The sequence below is a fragment of the Saccopteryx bilineata genome, chromosome 6 (assembly GCF_036850765.1).
Source record: "Saccopteryx bilineata isolate mSacBil1 chromosome 6, mSacBil1_pri_phased_curated, whole genome shotgun sequence".
Taxonomy (NCBI): Eukaryota; Metazoa; Chordata; class Mammalia; order Chiroptera; family Emballonuridae; genus Saccopteryx; species Saccopteryx bilineata.
The window spans coordinates 86,835,950-86,850,610 of NC_089495.1; positions in this window are offsets into that span (position 1 = coordinate 86,835,950).

Sequence of the window (14,661 nt, forward strand, 5' to 3'; positions counted from 1 at the left end):
ACATGAAATAATAAACTACTTTTCAATATATCTTTTTATATTTGAAACAGTCATTACAGCAGAGAAACAGTTGTTAAATTATTTGAATTCCACCATTAGGTCCAGCAGAAGGATGCTGATTTATAGTAAAGAGAGAAAAGTTAGAAGGACAGAACTGAGTTCTATCCTGAAGGCTTTCAAGATGTGTGAAGTAATTTTATGCATTTTCCTAAATGAGATAAGAATAATAGAAAAAAATAAAAGCAGAAGAAAAAAATAACAGCTAGAGGCAATCTAATTTTTTAAATGAGATCAGATCATTTAAGCACTGAGTGAAACAGTCTAAAAGAGGTTCATGAGTGAACACAGGCTCAAGGCATAGTTTCAAAGAAGACACAAAAGAAGATGGAATAGATATTTTTAAATAAAAGGGTTTTTTTAATAAATCTTAAAAATTATATTAAACCCTAAGTATCTAAAATATTATGGTCAAGACATACAGTAAAGTTTTTTAATACAATATATTTGGATTTGAATTCTGTATTGAAATTGATTAATTTATAAGCTTAGTTTTCTTTACCAATTAATGGTTCTATTACAGGAATCTTGCATTAATTAAAAGGAAAGCATATGTAGTGTACTTGGCTCATAAGACATACTCAATAAATGAGCCTCTGTTTTTATTTATTGTAAACACCCAAAATGTTATCTCCTTTTCCTTTACTCTTAAGTCCACTAGGCAGTGGAGCAATTGCCCTTTTGAAGTGCCTGTCCTAGATATTGTATTGAGCTCTGACAGATGGACGCTCACTAGCAGTCATGCAGAATATTTGCCAAATAGGACATTCATCTGAAGAAGATGGCAGTAATGGAGCTCTTCACTGCAGGATTCAAAGACCTGCAGCCATTCGCCAACTATTGCAGAAACTGTCTGGTGATTCTGTGTCTGTAACAATACCACTAGAATATTAGACAATCATTGCTAGAGATACTAAAAATAGAGAAGCTGATGTTCTCTCTCCCTTTTTTTCCTTCCTGCCCCTGTCTTTCATGGACAAAATAAAGATCATTGAATGATGAAATTTGGCAGAGGAAATACTTCAGATATAATATAAAGTGGACATTCTCAAGTTCTTCAGCAATAAATATTAGAATTTTTAGATAAAAATAAAATATTAAGATCTCTGTGACTTAATATTTAGAAAACAAACAACCATTTCTCCTCTATAGTTTAGTCTACCAATATCCCACATTCTGTTTTTCCTTTCCTTCCCCTCCTTCCTCTTTTCCTTCGTCCTTCCTTCTTTCCTTCCTTCCTTCCTTCCTTCCTTCCTTCCTTCCTTCCTTCCTTCCTTCCTTCCTTCCTTCCTTCCTTCCTCCCTCCCTCCCTCCCTCCCTCCCTTCCCTCATTTCCTTTCTTTTCTTGCTTCTTCTCTTTCTCTCCTTCTTCCTTTTATTTTATTATATACGAGTTTTTTGGTTTTTTTCTTTTTACAGAAACTGAGAGAGAGAGAGAGAGAGAGTCAGAAAGAGGGATAGATATGGACAAACAGACAGGAACGGAGAGAGGTGAGAAGCATCAATCATTAGTTTTTTCGTTGCGACACCTTAGTTGTTCATTGATTGCTTTCTCATATGTGCCTTGACCATGGGCCCTCAGCAGACTGAGTAATCACTTGCTCAAACTAGTGACCTTGGGTCCAAGCTGGTGAGCTTTTGCTCCAACCAGATGAGCCTGCACTCAAGCTGGTGACCTTGGGGTCCAGAACCTGGGTCCTCAGCATCCCAGTCTGATGCTCTATCCACTGTGCCACTACCTGGTCAGGCATGAGTCTTTTCTTTAAAAAATTATATATATATATTTGATTTCAGTCTGGTCTAATTTTTCTAACTCTATCTTTGTCATAAACTTTTTGTTATCCTGCCTTGGAAATGTCTCTACTACTTTCATAGGCTGACAGGATTTTCTGAGGGTAGAATACCATATTATATTTTATATAATCAGTGGTTCAAGTACAGCCTAACTGCATTCTGGAAACTTTGACTTAACACCTGATATTTGAAGTTCTTCCCAGAACAGAGTAGTATTCTAGGTAGGGATGAAAATACAAAGAATTTAGTAGCACTCTAGGGTAGGAGATTCAGGGAGTTTTTGTTATTTGCTTTTTTAATGTTTAATATGTCAGCATGTCAAAGCACTAGAATGATAGACAAAAAGCTTAGTAAAATTCCTATTCAGATATTCAGGCATAATAATAAACCTAAAATAAGTATCATGTATGAAATGTTTACTATGTACTAAGCTATATATAAGCACATTGCTTACCACTTACTGGCATCACCAAAATAATACACATAACCATTTTTAGTGAGTACTGTTGACCTTCCATCTCCATGGGTTTTGCATATGTAGATTTAACCAACTACAGACCAAAAGTATTTGAAAGAGAAATGTTATGTTCTTGCTGCATGTACTATGTGCATCGTAGTTAGGCCTACAATGGTTGTCTCTGTACTAAACGTGCACACACATTTCTTCCTGTCATTTTTCCAAAACAACACAGAATAACAACTATTTACATAGAAGTTACATTGTATAAGTATATATGTAATCTAGGGATGATTTAAAGTATACAAGAGAATATGTATAGGTTACATGCACATACTATGTCATTGTATATACAGGACTTGAGCATCCAGGATTTTGGTATCCCTGGGGGATGGGGTGGTCCTGGAACCCATGCTTCTGTAGATACTGAGGGACAGTTATACTCTAATTGTCACTGTTTTATAGATGAGAAAATTTTGGGTAAAATATTTGCCCCAAATCAAATGATTATTTGCTGTTCTGGAACCTATGCTCCTCATAGTACAATATGCTATCTTCCTTAATATTAATTGAATATATCCAAAGGAAAAATCATCAACCAAGGCACAGTGTTTATTAATTTACTTGTCTTTTGTGGTAACTACTATGCTTTGTAACCCAGATTCCACTTCAGGACCAAGAAACACATTCTCTTAGCTGCAAGATATTGTGGCTGCTGAAGATATACAATTGAGTTCCTTCCTGGAAACTGCCTTTGAGTAAAAAATGTTGTCCCACCCAAAGTTATGTTTCCTTATCAGAAGCAGCCTGTGGCCCTGGCTGGTTGGCTTGGTAAACAGAGCATTAGCCAGCATGCCCAAGTACCGGGTTTGATCCCTGGTCGGAGTACACAAGAGAAGGGACCATCTGCTTTTCTTCCTGTCCCTCTCTGCCTCCTCTCCCTCTTTCCCTCCTGCGGCCAGTGGCTCGATTGGTTTGAGTGTCAGTCCCAGATGCTGAGGATAGATAGCTCTGTTGGTCTGAACAATCAGCTTCAGGCACTGAGGATAGCTTCGTTGATTTTGAGCATGAGCCCCAGACAGGGGTTACTGGGTAGATCCCGGTTGGGGTGCATGTGGGAGTCTGTCTCTCTATCTCCCCTCCTCTCACTTAAAAAAAAAGGATTCTGAATCTAAAGGTCATTTTATATGATTTTTCAGAGATTTAGTTCTCATGCCTTTATTCAGGACCACTCTGAAGGAACATTCCAGGTCCAGATGTCCTTACCAGATGGGCTGAAGACTCTTATAACTGGATCTCTATTCAATTTTCCCCTTTAATCAGTCCTGTTTCCCTTACTTCTTTAGATATATCTTTCCTAAGTGTATTGTGCAGTAAATCTCTTGCATTAAAGTATCTAGCCACAAACCACCCCATATAAGATGGCAAACTTAGTTGATAAATGTTGTTTGTGTTCAGATTGCTACATTAACTGGTCATGCTCCCATCTCTCTCTACCTTCAAGCTTCCCTATTACTTAAGATACAACAATATTGAAATTAGGTCAGTTTATAACCATACAATGTTCTCTAAGTGTTTAAGTAAGAGAAAGAAGCACAAATCTCTCACTGTAAATCAAAAGCTTAAAATGATTTAAGCTTAGTAACAAAGGCATGTCAGAAATGGAGACAGAGCAAAAGCTTGGCCTCTTGCACCAAACAGCCAAGTTATCAATACAAAGGAAATTAAAAGTGATACTCCAAGAAACACATGAATGAGAGGAAAGTAAAACAGATTTACTGGTGATGTGGAGAAAGTTTTACTGCCCTAGAGGATCAAACCAGCCTCAATAGTCCAGTAAACCAAAGTCTAACCCAGAGAAATTTTCTAACTCCCTTCAATATGAAGACTGAAAGAGGTGAAGAAGTTTCAGAAAAAAAGTTTGAAGTTAGCAAAGATTGGTTTATGAAGTTTAGGAAAAAAACTGTCTTCGTAACCTACAAGTACAAGGTGATGCAGCAAGTGCTGATGTAGAAGCTACAGCAAGTAATCTAGAGGATTGGGCTAAGATAATTAATGAAAGTAGCTACACTAAATAGCAAATTTTCAATACAGATAAAACAACCTTATATTGAAATAAGATGTCATCTAGGACTTTCATAGGTATAGAAATATCAATGCCTGTCTTCAAAGTTTCAAAGGACAGGTCAACTCTCTTGTTAGCTGGTGACTTTAAATTGAAGCCTATATTCATTTTAGTCATTTATCATTCCAAAAATCCATAGAGCCCTATGCAAAACGGACTCTGCCTGTGCTCTATAAATAGAACATCAAGGCCTGGATGACAGCACATCTATTTATAACCTGGTTTACTGAATAGTATGAGCCTACCTTGAGACCTACTGCTCAGAGGAAAAAAAGAAAGGATTACCTTCAAAATATTATTGCTTATTGACAATGCATCTGGTCAGCCAAGAAGTCTCACAGAGATGTACAGTAAAGTCAATGCAGTTTTGATGCATGCTAATACAAGAACCATTTTTCAGACCATGGTTCAAGGAGTAATTTTAAATTCTGAGTTATATAAGAAATAAATTTGTTAAGATGATATAGCGGCCATGGTGACTCCTATGATGGATCTGGGCAAAGTAAATTGAAAACCTGAAAAGTATTCACTATTCTAGATGCCATTAAGGACATTCATGATTCACGAGAAGACACCAAAATATCAATATTAACAGGAGTTTTGAAGAAGTTGATTTCAACCCTTATGAATGAATTTGAGGGGTTCAAGACTTCAATAAAGAAATTTAAATGCAGATGTGGTGGAAATACCAAGAGAACTAGAATTAGAAGTAGAGCCTGAAGATGTTACTAAATTGCTGCAATGTCATGGTAAACTAACAAATGAGGAGTTGCTTCTTATAAATGAGCAAAGAAAGTGGTTTCTTAAGATTGAATCTATTCCTGGTAAAGATGCCGTGAAGATTGTTACAACAATCGTTTGATTACAACAAAGGATTTAGACTACTACACACATTTAGTTTAAAGAATTAGCTGGGTTTGAGAAGACTGACTCATTTTAAAAGAAGTTTTGTATCAAATGGCATTGCATGCTATAGACAAGTCATTCATCAATGGAAAAGTCAATTGATGCAGAAAACTTTATTTTTGTTTTTTTTAAAGAAACTGCCAGTCACTCCAACCTTCAGCAACTTCTACCCTGATAAGTCAGCAGCCATCAGCATTTAGGCAATACTCTCTACCAGTTAAAATAAACAAACAAAAGGACAAAAATAGTACTCACTGAAGGTTCAGATGATGGCATATTTTAGCAATAAAAGACACCTGGCTCAGTTTTTTTATAGATATAATGCTATTGCACACTTACTAGACTACTGTATGTATGAATATAACTTTTATATGTACTGGGAAACTCCAAAATTCATGTGACTTTCTTTCTTACAATATTCGCTTGATTGCAGTGGTCTTGAACTAAACTCACAATATTTTCAAGATATACATGCTGGAAAGGAAAAGGCATCCAAATATTCAAAATAAAATAATACTAGTAAAATTATTTATAATCAAAACTAGAAAATATTTTGGAAGGTTGTTTGGCTTAACGCAGGGTGTATGTATTGATATCTTTAATTTGAAAGAAAAATTCAAAAGTATACAAATAAAAAAAACAAAAATATTTTCTTTATCTTTTATGACTTGCAAAAATAATATTATTTCTATGGAAAACAATATACAAATAAGTCATAAAATATACTAAAATGACTTTCTATAGAAAACAAAGCTGGTTTTATATGGATAATCTCATCTATTCTCAAAACTACAACAGATACCTATCTTGATAAATACCAAATCAGTTCATCTTGACCACAACACCACTTGAGCTTCAAACTTTACATACAACTCTCTACCTTATATATTTACCTGAATATCCAGTGGACTTCGCAAAATAAATATTTACAAAGCTAAATTATTTTTTGACATTATTATTCCCTCCCCTCCTTTTTCAAACTGCAATCCTTTTATTTTCACTTTTATATTGGTTGATACCAAAATATACAACTGTTGTTAAAGGTTTGAATCTTATTCTTAACTGTGGGCCTTTTCTTACTTTTTATATCTTGTTGTCCAGTTCCAGCCAATTTGTATTTATTAGTCTCTTCTTTATTCTATTCCTCTTAGCTATAAGCTGAACTACTATAATACCATTCTAGTCAATGCAATTACTTCTGTCTTTTTATTCACCATTAATCCTCAATCCTTTAGATATATACCACCACCATGAGTTTTTTCCTTAATAAAAATTGTTTAATTATCCCTTATTGCCTTTACTACTGTATAAAAAACTCCTCAGGAAGTCCTGTGAGACCCACCCTTCATTATCTAGTACCTAACTTTTGTTTCAACCTCATTTCTTACCACTCACACTCTTCATGTACAATTTTTTACTGTCTGTGTTTTGAATTATACAAGTACTTCAAGAGAGTATTCAGAAGACTTCTCTTTTAGGAAAGCTTTAATCTACTAGACATAGAACCTGTAAACTTAACAAAACTCAGTGCATGTACGAATTTTTTCCTTTATTTTTGTAACATTTGAGACAGCCCCTCTTCCAATATTCCCAAACAATTTTATGTGCTATATGGATTTAATTCACTTTAAAAATAAAATATTTAAATATAGATAAAATTTATGTTACTTTATATCATTTCAAAGTATTTTAGCTAGCAGAAAAGTGGCTTTCTAAAAGTCTCATATCTTCCTGTTTTAGCCAGCTTGTATTCTGACATTCAAAATATATATAAAATCATAGAATGTTCTCCTGAGGACTGATTTATTTATCAATTAAGTTAAAAGAAAAGAAAGCACAGGGGACCCAGGTAATAAAAAATGGAGTCCTGGCCTATGTCTGGTTAATAGAAGATGTGTGTCCTAAGGTTACTCATTGTCAGTTGCAAACTGAAATCACCTAACTGCATTGCAAATAATCAATCCGTTTACAATAAATCATATGATGTGGTATTAAATATTCCTTAAAACATGCAATTAAGAACAGGTTTTACAAATTCCACTGAGAACATGTTTGCAACAAAACCCAGCTCATGCTTTGGAGATATTCTGAATTATTTCTGATTAAAACCATCTGGCTGACTGCCATATCAATTTATACAGGATTATTTTTTCATTACACTACCAGTCTTACATTATTCTCAGTAAATTTACATGTAGCAGAATGTTAAATGGGAAGGTTTAATTTGAGTCATCTGAATTTAATAGATATGACATTTTGATTTAGATAATAGACCTGAAGGTAGAAATCTGTAGAACAAGTATCCAAATTATTCAATCCTTTTCCCAAATCAAGAAGTATGAAGGGAGAGGAGCTTCAGGAAGAGAACTGTGAAAAGATTTATTGATGCTATTCCATCAAGGGAAAAAAAAATCTTTAATTAGAAGAAACAGATACTTTGTAATATGACTGTGAGAACTTGGCAGACCCAAAAGACTAGATTTGATGCATAGTACTGAGATTTGATCCATCACAGGAAGTCTCAAGGACAGCATTAACATAGGTAGAATAAACACTAGGGCAGTGATGGGCAATCTTTTGAGCTTGGTGTGTCAAAATTCGCCAAAAAACCAAGCATAATTCGGGTGGTGTGTCACTTTGAGAAAAAAAACCATAATTTCATGATATTTATAGTTTAAATAACAAAAATGTATAATTGTAATATATAACTGTATTTAATAAACCAAAAACTAATTACTTAACTTACCTGCTTAGTGACTTCTTTGTTCATCTGTCAGTTGGTTTCTTCTGTTGGTCTTGATATTATTTAACTTGTGTAGGGTGCCGTGAACTAAGATAAGTGAGGAGGAGGGGCAATTCTTTAACTAACCTGCCTATTAGTGACTTTTTTGTTGCTGAATTTCATTGGCTAAATCTTCAATTAAAGGTTGGTATTTTGTACACTTAAAGGCCAAGCAAGCACTACTAACTTCAACTGTCAATCTGTTTCTTTTGTTGGTTTTGATATTATTTAAGGCTGAGAATAAGGCCTCACAAAAGTACGTAGAGGGAAAAATTGTGAGTAAAGCCTTTGCTATATTTTTCAGGGTGCTAAAAGTGTCCGGTAATTGGTTCCAGGCTTTCCAAATTTCCTGTTCGTAGTGGCACTCCTCTTAATTTTCTAGGCGGCACCTTTCCAGATTCTCAAGCTTTGACCTCAGAGTGACAAACACCTAAGCCCAGATGCTGTCTTGAAATTCTGCAAGTTGCATCTTATGTAAATTAAGATGGCTGCCGCTATTTCTAATGGCAGGAAACGGCACCTATAGCACAGGTGATTGCCTCTCCCAGCCTCCCCCTCGCTTATCTCAGTAACAATGGTCACACAGTAGATTGGATGATGGTTGCTGTGGTTATGTGGTTGCTGGTAATGGCGATCACAGGGCCTCCAGAGATGCATCCCCTGTGGCATTCTGCTGCTCCCAGCTGTGCCAGCAGGAAGTGAGGTCAAAGATCCCCTAACGGCCTAACTGGAAGTCCCAGAGCTAGACTCTCTGTGCCAGAGTTCTGTTGTTTTGGCCTACAGACCTCCGGCACAGAGTGTCTACACTACAGCAAATGTTTTATTCTTGTCTACTGCACCTGGCCATGCAGGAGCCAAGGATGAAACATGCTTCTCGGCATGTGGCCCCATACTTTTCTGGTATGTGGCCGCATGCGGCCGCGTGTCATTGAAAATGGCTACGTGTGTCAGTGCTGACACGTGTGTCATAGGTTCGCCATCACGGTACTAGGGTAACAGAGCAAAGAAAGGTCTCTAGTATATCGGGGGCATAATAGTACTTCCCTTTGAAAATTTTCTGACATGATTTTTATAAATCAACTCGAACTCACAGTAAGTATTCCTATCTGAGGGCAATTTATATCTAGCACAAAATGACTACATGGGAAAAGCAATAAAACTCCAATTACGAATGTCTGGAGAGATAGAAAACCAGTGAGTGAGTAGGAAGTTGCCCTGTAAAGAGAGGCACCAGCAGCACCTTGGGATGATGATTACCTAAGAGAAACCCTTATGTATAAATATAGCCACACCGAGATAGGCGCTATTGTATCAACTTCGTACAAGTACGTCTAGCCCTTATTTGACCTTCCTTCCTAGACTAAACTTTAAAGGACTCCACGTGATGGAGGAGAAATACTTAGTATTAAATTAACTTCACAACTTCTTGTGATTGGAATTTTAAATACTGATTTCAAACTGTGTATGAAATTTAAAAAGATCTCATGTCTTAAGAATGATTGGAAGTAATAAAACTTGTCTAACTTTTATTGAAGGGCATAGAAAAATTACCTCACTCAACATTTTAAGGAGGCAGTGGGAGGTTAAAACAACTTGTGTTTATATCACTGACCTTGTGATGTATTTATTAAGCATATCAATAAAACTTTGATTATTTCTCTTTGGTCTCTTCTCTAACTTGAATCTCCCTAAATCTGTTAAAATCTTGTTAAAATAAAATTTTCAAACTTTTCATTTCTATTCATTCATTCCCTCAATTTCTTCTTGTTTTCAAAGCCATGTTTCTTCAAAGAGGGTTTTACATTCAGTGCTTTCATTTCCTCACTTGTTATATACCACCTTAAACAACACCAGACCGATGTGAGTGTAAAACTGCCTATTCACAATGCACATATTTAGCAGAACATTTAATTCTGACATTTAAAACAAGACTTAATAATCATAGTTTTCAAACTTGCCCCACTACAGCTTTCCACGTTTTGAGATGGCAACACCATTTTCCATTGGTTCAAGTTAAAATCTTTATTTATTTTTATTTATTTATTTGTTTTAAGTGAGAGGAGAGGGAGATAGTGAGACAGACTCCTGACTGGGAACCAACCAGCAACTTCATCTTGTCTTGGGTTAATGCTGGAATCACACAATCTATTTTTAGCACCGGAGTCTGATGTGCTTGGAACAATTGAGCTATCCTGAGTGCCTCGGGCCCACACTTGAAAAAATTGAGCTATTGGCTGTGGGAGTGGAAGGGAGAAAAGAGGGAGGGGAAGGGGCAGAGAAGCAGATGGTCACTTCTCTTGTGTGCCCTAACTGGAAATCAAACTTGGGACGTCCATATGCTGGGCCGATGCTCTATCCATTGAGCCACTGGCCAGAGCCTCAAGTCAAAATCTTGATATAATTCTTGTGTTCTGTCTATCTCAACTCCATCTCTAATCTATCAGCAAATTCTTGTCTCATTACCTTTAAAGTACATCTAAAACTTTGCCACTTCTTTTTAATTCTACTGTAAATATGAACTTGTGAAACACCTTTGTCTTAGCTGGATTTATTCAATAGTATTCTAACTAGGAATGACATACATTCTCTGATTATGCAAATATTTAGATAGTTTAAAAATATTGTCCTAGTATGTTTACCAACTTACTAATATAGTCACTGGCAAATTTACCATACTAAATATATTTTGTATACATTAAAATATATTTTATAAATATTTTAGACTTTGAGAGACAAGAGGCAAAAACAAAGACAGTATGTAACTTCTTATATAGCAGGAGAGGAAACATATATATTGACAAAATTCAAAATGTAATATGGTGAGTTTGGACAAATATATAATAACATGTGTCCATTATTATATGATCACAGAGTGTTTTCACTAACCTGGAATTCCCCCTACAATTTTTCAACACTGAGTTGGCTATTTTACCTCTCTATGTAAATTTTGGAATCAATTTGTGAGTACCCACAAAATAACTTTTAGTATTTTAATGTTGTTCCATTGAGACTTAGAGAAAGTTTTAAAGAATTGACATCTTGACAATAATGAGTTACCCCACCCATGATCATGGAACATCTCTCTCTTTATTTAGTTATTTGATTCTATTCATCAAAGTTTTGTAGTTTTCCTCACAGATCTTATACAATTTTTTAAGATTTATACCCAAGTATTTCATATTTGGAGTTGCTAATGTATAGTATTGTGTTTAATTTCAAATTCCAATTGTTCATTGCTGGTATATAGAACTTTTTCATATTAACTTTGCATCCTATAAACTTGAAATAATCACTTACTAGTTACAAAAGTGTTTACTTTTCTACATAGACGATCATGCCATCTATGAAGAAGTAGTTTTATTTCTTCCTTCTCAATTTGCACACTTTTATTTTCGTTTCTTTCAAGGACATCTACTATGATCTTGAAAAGAAGATGAGAAGGGCCATGTTTGTCTTGTATCCAGTCTTAGTGGGAAAGCTTCTAGTTTTTCAACAATAATTATTTGGGTTGTAGGTTTTTTGCAAATATTTTTATCAAGTTTAGAAAATATCCTATTTCTATTTTGCTGTGATTTTTTTATCATAAATGGTTTTACATTTTGTCAGATGCTTTTTCAGATTATATGATCATATATATATTTTTAGTCTGTTGAAATGATGGATTACATTAGTTAATTTTTGAGTGTTGAATAATCCTTGTATACTTAAAATAAATTATACCTAGTGGTGTTATATAATTTTGCTTATACTATTTGGATTTGACTTTCTAATATTTTGTTATAAATTTTTATATCTCTTTTCATAATAGTTATTGGTCTGTAATAACTAAAAAATTCCTTTCTTCTTATATCTTTAATGCTGGTCTAATGGAAGGAATTAGAATCTATTTCATCTGTTTTTAATCTCTGAGAAATTGTAGAGAATGGGAACAGTGTATCATTTTGTCTTTATACTATTCTCTAGTCAATACAGCTGGGCCTCGTGCTTTCTGTTATGGAATATTAATTATTGATTTACTTTATTTAATATATTTAGGCCTATAAAAATGTGTATTTCTTATTGTGTAATTTTTGGCAAGTTATGTCTTTAAAGGAATCAGTCTATTTCACTTAGGTCATTAAAATCTGGGGCATAGGGTTATTCATAATATTTCTTTAATTTTTATGGTGTCTGTAGTGATGCACCCTCTTTCCTTTCTGATATCAGTAACTTGTGTCCTCTCTCTTTTTTTCTTATAGCCTGGCTAGAGACATATAAATTTTATTGACATTTTCAAACAACCAGCTCTTGGCTTCATTGATTTTCTCTTAATTTTTAATTTTATAAATTTCTATAATTTTTATTATTTAGTTTCTTATTTGTTTGTTCTGCTTATTTTGGGTTTGTTTTTGTTTTTTTTTAATTTTAGTTTCCTAAGAAGAAAAAATAAATTTATTTTAGATTTTTATTTATTTATTATATATGCATATAATGCTATAAACTTCCCTCTAAGTACAGCTTTTGTTAATCAAATTTTGATAACTTGTGTTTTCATTTTTAATTAGTTTTAATTTTTTTACTATTTAAGTAGATTTCTATTTTGACAATATATTATTTAGAAGTATATTATTTAATTTCAACATATTTTGGAATTGTCCAGTTATCTTTCTGTTATTGAATTCTAGTTTAAAGCCATTTTGGTCTAAGAGTAGACATTGTAAGATTTGTATTCTTTAAAAATTTTTAAGATAAGTATTATTGCACACAATGTGGTCTATATCGGTCAAAATTTCATGTGAGCTTGAGAAGAATGTGTATCTCCTGTTGTTAGATGAATTAATCAATAGATGTCAATTATATCCAGTTAATTGATGAAGTTAATGAGTTAATCATGTTCTTTCTGAGATTCTATCTTTTGAATTTGCCAATTCCTGAGAAAGAAATGTTGAAGTCTCCATCTAAGATAATAGATTCATCTATTCCTCCTGCATTTATATTAGTTTTGCCTCATAGTTAATGCTATGCTGTCAGACACATATATGTTAATAATTAATAGTTAGGCCATGTTGGAGAATTGACTTCTTTATCATAATGTAATACATTTCTTTTCCCATGAAAACTTTTCTTGCTTTGAAATTGTTTGTTCAAAATTAGCTATTACTGATTTTTTCTGATTAGGGTTAGCATGATATATTTTAATGTGGCCATTTATATTTATTTTATATGGTTCTTTAATTTTAAAATGTGTTTCTTGTAGAGACTATAGAACAAAATATCTGTTTAGACCTTATTTTTGATCACTCTTTCAGTTGGTATATTTATACCATTCATATTCAATTCATATTCAAAGTGATTATTAATATAGTTAGATTATTATCTATCATACTTGTTACTCTTTTCTATTTCCAATCTTTCTTTTTAGTATTTTTTTTTTACAGAGACAGAGAGAGAGAGTCAGAGAGAGGGATAGATAGGGACAGACAGACAGGAACACAGAGAGATGAGAAGCATCAATCATCAGTTTTTCGTTGTTACACCTTAGTTGTTCATTGATTGCTTTCTCACATATGTCTTGACCGTGGGCCCTCAGCAGACCGAGTAACCCCTTGCTCAAGCCAGCGACCTGTGTCCAAGCTGGCAAGCTTTGCTCAAACCAGATGAGCCCACGCTCAAGCTGGTTACCTAGGGGTCTCGAACCTGGGTCCTCTGCATCCCAGTCTGATGCTGTATCCACTGCGCCACCGCCTGGTCAGGCTTTAGTTCATATTTTTATCTCACACATTTTTTTTCTGTCTTTTGTGGTATTAACTGAACATTTTACATAGTTTTATTTTTTCTTTTTTTAGCATATCAGTTACACATTTAAAAAAATTAGTGATTGCTCTAGATGTTACAATATACATTTACAAATACAGTGGTACCTTGACACACAAGTTTAATTCATTTCATGGCCAAACTCATGACTCAATTTACTCATGTGTCAAATAAAATTTCTTCATTTAAATTAATGGAAATACAATTAATCTGTTCCAGCCCCCAAAATCCACATGAATTTTTTGTTTTATATGCTTTTAAATAAGAAAATGTGCTTTATAAATAACAAATACATACATACACATAAATATACATATATATAATAAGAGAGAATGTAAAATGTAAAGAAATAAACTAGTTTATGAAGTGTATTTACCTTCAGGGTCAGGTGAATATGCTGGCGGAGGGAGAGAAGACTGGCGGAGGAGCATTTCATTCTGTATGCTATTGCTTAACATAACTTACTCTCTACACACTTAATGCTACATTTAATTGCAAAATTTAACTTACACACAACATATGATATGTAACTTTATCGCTAAAATTAATTGCTATTTTTTTACTTTGCTTAATCATCATTTTCTTCTTTTGGCTTTTTTTTGCCACACTTTTCTCGCTTTTACTTAGAGGCAGTTACACCAAAAACTTTTCCATGGAAGTTTATTTCTTCCTCCCTTTCAGAACATTCAGCAGGCCATCTAGTGGAGGGTGTCAGGAGCTCATGAAACAAATATCCACTCATGACTT